The following is a 6,394-nucleotide window of genomic DNA, read 5'->3' as shown; positions in this document are numbered from 1 at the left end:
GTAACTTAAACCTAAGACTATAAAAAAAATAAACCCCTTAATCCCAAGCTTTTACCACTTTTTAAATGGTGAATTGATTTGTTTTCTAAATTAGTGTGGTAAGGACATTTTAGGTAACTACAAGTACAAAATGAAAAATAAAAATCATTAATTACTTTTATTATAACTAAAAACTTTACTAACATTAAGAATTTTAGATAAGATTTAGGTAATTGACTAATTATGCTATAAAGCTTTTTATTCGACTAGAAATACATAAAGAATGATATATTTCTTCCCTTACAAAAGAAAAAAAAAATTATATCTATATCTAAAAATTTAAAACAAAAAATTGAATTGATTTATTTTTAGATCAAATTGATACATGATTGAATTCCATGTATCACGACTCTATTAATAAAAATATTGGTGTTGAACATGAAATGGTATGTGTATTTTTATGAAAAAAATAACTATTATATTTAAAATAGTGATTTGAAATCTCAATCTGATAATAAAATTTAATTTTTACTTTAAAAATATTGGTATTGAACCTGAAAGAAAATTAATGAAAATTTTTATTTTATTAGTCTATTTTATGATATTTTATTTTTAAAAAATGTGTCAAAACTTGTCGTCATATCTACATTTTAATATCCTGTCAATTTTAGATTGGTTATCACACGAGTTTTAGTCAATTTAGAATATCATAAAAAACACATTAAAAACTTATATTGTTTTTTCAGTTTTGTCTAAAGCTATAAACTGAGACTTCTTTAATGATTTCAATATGCATATTAATTTATTTAGATGATTTTTAAGGGAATAAATCTTCTTTAACAATAAAGATAAATCATCTCATTGTAAACAAGTAAAATGATGGATTTCTAATCGTGTGTATATATATATAAGCATTGGTGGTAAAACCGAATATGGTTTGAATTGCGTTGTGCAAATGATAATTCCATAACAAAATTTTAGGTAAGTTCCCTTAAAGGGAAGAATTTGTTGAAATTCCACTAAAATTGTATAAATTCTTTAATTTAAATGAAAAAAACATGCATGTTTTCAATGTAAGTTTAAAATAAATCTTGTGTCTGGTACGTTGATTGGAGGGCCTCCATAGAGGTAACATATTAGTGGTCCAAGAGAAAAGAAAAATAAATAAATAAAATGGAGTCCATGGGCACTAACAGGAGCAGCAACACCTTATTACTGCCCCCAGCAACTTCGACTTGCTTGTTAACAGTGGATTTTGGGCTTATGATTTCATTTCTGTAAGTTTCTGGGCTTCATGCCTTCTTTAGTTTTTGGGCCTCGATATGATTAACAAACTTTTTTTATAGTTTTATTTCGATAATGTTTCGTTAGTCTATTTCAATTATGATAAATATTATAGAAAATACTAATGAGATTTCTATCTTTAATGAGGCTCCATTGAATTTGTTTTATATTTCACGGGAGAGAAGGCCAAGATCAGCCTCTCATAATTCCCTGTAATTTTATATACATAGTCAATAAATAGATTAGCTATTTTAAAAATTATTAGCATGCCTAAAATCCTCCTCCTTTTAGCTTTTACTAGTTAAATGACCTGCACAATACTGCGGGTCAATGATTTTTATATAAAAAATATCAAAAAAAAATTAAGATCTAAAAATATTAGGTTTTTTTGCAAAGTTATACCCCAAGAGTCTTGGGTGTGACTGAATATTAATAATAATATTAAACTTGCATGACCCAAGTTTAAGTGGGTTTGATTGTAATACCAGACTCAATAGTCTTGGATGTGAGTCTGGATGCAAGGTTATGTTATAAAAGTGTGATAATTACATATATTAATTAAAAAAAACCAAAAGAAAGAAAAAAAATTAATGAAGAAAAAAAAATCTAAATTAACTGAATTAACCCTTTAAACCAGGTAAACCCGTCAAACTTTGGATTCATGTCGTGAAAGTTTGATAACTAAATAGAAAAAAAAAATTGACGGGTTAACACAAAATTAACTGGGCTAACCCGTCAAATTCAGAATTCGTGTCATGAAAATTTAATAACAAAATAAAAAAAATTGAACATTAACAAACTAAATTAAACAAAAAACATTAATTAAAAAGAAAAAAACAAACAAAAAGATATCAGCTTTTTCACTGTGGACTATAGTGTGCAGTCCACAGTTAAAGGTATAAAAACAATAATAAAAGAAAAGGAAGAAAAAGAAAAACTAAAGGCATCAATCGATAACTAAATAGAAAAAAATTTAATATTGATGAACTAAATTAAATAAAAAAATATTAAATAAAAAGAAACAATAAAAGAAAAAAAACTTATAAGAAGAAAAAAACTAATGAAGAAAAATAAAAATAAAATCTAAATTAATTGGATTAACTCGTCAAACCTAAGATCCATATCATGAAAGTCTGATAACTAAATAGAAAAAAATTTAATATCAACAAACTAAATTAAAAAATTAATTAAAAAAAACATCAGTCTTTTTACCGTGGACCGCACCGTGCAGTCCACAGTGAAAGACACAAAAAAAAAGCAAAAAAAAAAAAACTAAAGGCTTTAGCCTTTTCACTATGGACTGCATACAATATTAAAAGATGAAATCGGAAAAACAAAATTAATGAGGAAAAAGAAAAAAAATCTTAATCAACCAGGTTAACCCGCCAAATCAGGTTAACCCATCAAACCTGAAATTCGTGTCATGAAAGTGTGATAACTAAATAGAAAAATGATTTATTATTAATAAAAAATTTTAAAAAAAAAGATTAATTAAAAAGAAAAAAGCAAAGAGAAAAAGACCTACGGTAAGAAAAAAAACTAATGAAAAAAAAGAAAAAAAAATGAATAAACTGGGTTAACCCGTCAAACCCGAGATCCATGCTATGAAAGTCTGATAATTAAATAGAAAAAAATTAATATTAAGAAACTAAATTAAAAAAATATATAAAAAAAAACAAAAAAAAACTAAAGGTATCAACTTTTTCACTGTGAATTGTATTGTGCAATCCACAGTAAAAGACTTAAAAAGGAAAAGAGAAAAATAAAAAACAAAGGCACACGTCACGGGTTAATTTTTTTCCTTGAATAAAAAATATCAAAAAAGGTTAAGATCTAAGAACATTGGGTCTCTTTGCAAAGATATGTCCAAGAGCCTTTGGTTTAGCTGCAACACTTGACCCAATAGTAATATTTATAATATTAATAATAATATTAAACTTACATAATTTGACTTTAAGTGAGTCCGGCTACAACATCGGACCCAAGAGTCTTGAATGTGGGTCTAGCTGCAAGGTTGTATCATAAAAGTATAATAATTAAATAGATTAATTAAAAAAAACAAAGAAAAAAATCAACAAAAAGAAAAAAACTAATGAAGAAAAAGAAAAAAATCTGAATTAACTGAGTTAACCTTTTAAACCAGATTAACCCTTCAAACCTGGGATTCGCATCATGAAAGTTTGATAACTAAATAGAAAACAAAATTGACGGGTTAACCCGGCAAGCCCGGGATACGTGTCATGAAAATTTGATAATTAAATAGAAAGAAATTTAACATTAAAAATTAAACTAAACAAAAAAAAAATTAATTAAAAAGAAAAAAAAAGCAAAAAACAAATTTCAGGTTAAATCGTCAAACTTTAAATCAGCTTATATATATTTTAATTAATTTTATAATTTTTAAAATTAATAACTATATAAATTTTTAATGATATTTAAATTTATAATACTTAAACTAATAACTTTTAAAAAGTAAATTTAACTAATCAATTAAACTATACTTATTAAGATTTCTCTGCCTAACTCTTGATAGCATGGATGGAAAATAGAGTAATTTGGCATCCATAAGAGTCAATAAAATATTAATGGAAATAATTGCGTAAATCACACTAAAATAAGGAATGATGTTGACATAAGATGTTGGTGGTGGCCATCAAAGTCAGCAAAAATATGAAATTCCCAATAAAATAAGAAGAAATTAATTTGAATAAGAAATTATAATAGGCATGTAATAGAAAAAAGAGATTAACCTAATTTTTTAAGAATTACAGTAGTTTTTAAGTCTCTTTCTTAACTACACATAGAATTGAATTTTTAATTATATAGAGTAGAAGTCTTTTTAATCTTAGCATATATAATATTTTAAGGTAAAATAATATATTTGATACTTACAAATATAATTTTCTTGATGGTTCTTATGAATTAAATAGTATTTTTTAAAATCAAATCTCTTGACACATAATTTGTATTTTTATATATAATTATATGAGTTGATCCTAATTTTCTTCCACACAATTTAAAAAAAAAATACTGGTTTTTTTTTTTCAAAGTGTTTTGCATGTATATTGTCCAATTTTATACTTGATATATTTCTCATAATCTGTTATAAATAAACAAGTTTAAATATTTATTGAATTAAAATGGTTTAATATATAAATAAATTAATTAAGTTTTCAAGAATACACAATAACATTTAATTTCACTAAAATAAAAACCATGAATATAAAACTGAATTGCTTTTCAATACTTAATACTTAACAATTATGACAAACAAGTCCTCAAGATACGTAGCATGGTAGCAAAGGACTTGAAATCCGTACAGTAGGTTTTGAGTTTTAGTCAGGGCATGCATTTCTTGTAAGAGCTTGTGATAGTCGAGGTTTTACTTGCTCACCTAAACCCACAAAATATATTTTCTTGGAGATGGAGTTTTCTCGAATAAAAAAAAAAATACTAACACTCACAAACATGTCATAAGAACTCCAAAACAATCACAATCATTAATAATCTTGCATAATTTTGTTGTAATTATATATACTTTGAATAGGAAGAATATGCTAAATGTATGTTGTTTTAAGTAAGTTTATTTTTTTTTGGAAAATTAAAAAGAAAAGGAGAGCTTCATTTATATATATATATTTCATGCAAAAAAATTTTAATTAATTTTTTTATTTTAAATTCTTTTTTAATTAAAAGCTCGAGCCACCTTCTTTCGCCTATTTATTTCGGTGTTTTAAAAATATTTTTAAAAAAATTTAATTTTTTTATTTTTTTATTTACTCTAAATTAATATATTTTTCTTACAGCAGGTGATGCAAAATTATTTACTCTAAATTAATATATTTTTCTTACAGCAACAGAGAATAACACCACAGATACAAATAAAAAAAAGAGAAAAAGAAAAGAAAAGAAAAGGGTAACCAAGGCAAGTGTTTGCTTGACGTCTCCACTTTTTTATTCGAAACAAAGAAATAGAGAGCATGAAAATCACTAAGGAATCATCCATCCATACAGTACACACCACCACAACGGTAGTTGCAGCTTTAGAGTGTGTTTGGTATTGCGGTAATTATTATGGTTGTAGTTTGAAAAAAATTATTTTATAAAAAGTATTTTTAGTTGAGGTTGGTTTGAAAAAATAGGTGTTTGGTTAAAACTGTGGTTGAAATTGGAGTCGAAGAAAAAATAGTATAATGTGTTTGGTTAAGAATTCTTTTGAAATTGAGGTTATAAAATAATTTTAAAAAATATATATTAATATTGATGATTTTTAATTTAAATATTATGGATTTAACTATTGCTATTATATACATCCGACAAGAACTACAGTTTTTATAATTTTTTAACGTGTAATAAAATTAGATAAAATATTATCATTAATAAAATTCATCCTAAACTAGTTTTCTTTACAAAAACGGTTAAAAAAATTAATAATCTATATATATATATATATATATATATATATATAAAATCCATGCAGTGCAAGTGAACAGTGCAAAAGAATTTCACTGTTTACTATTTTTAAATGAACAGTGCAATTCTTTTGCACTGTTCACTTGAACAAGTGAACAGTGTACCACTATGCACTGTTCATATAATTGTACTGTTTAATGAATAGTGTAATTGTATGAACAGTAGAAAAAAACGAGTAATTCTTGCTTTTTTAAATACTGTATTTTTAATGTAGAAAATAAATAGGATTCAATGAATAATATATTTTTAATTTTTTTAATCAAATAACTATAATTATATTTTAAATAAAACACAGTTGCAGCCACATAGCTACTTAAACACATCATTGGCACCATCTCCTGATTATTATTATTATTATTTTTTAAGCTTATCCTTTCCTGATTATTTTCAAATTAAGAAATAAAAACGTTGGAAGATATATTATATAAAATAAAAATACCCATTCCATAAAAACAATTTATTTCATAATTCAACACAAACCTTAATTGCTATTATTTTAACCTTAATAATATCAATAAAAACATATCTAATTACACTAATTAAAATCTAAATGATCTCAATTATGATAATTTTTATTAAAATTCAATGCAAACTTTATTTATTATGATTTTAACCATAACTTTATTAATAGTATCAATTAATTGAAAAATTACCTAAT

This window comes from Populus euphratica, unplaced genomic scaffold (genome assembly GCF_000495115.2).
Source record: "Populus euphratica unplaced genomic scaffold, PopEup_1.0 scaffold78.1, whole genome shotgun sequence".
NCBI lineage: Eukaryota > Viridiplantae > Streptophyta > Magnoliopsida > Malpighiales > Salicaceae > Populus > Populus euphratica.
Note: the sequence above shows the minus strand (reverse complement) of the source record.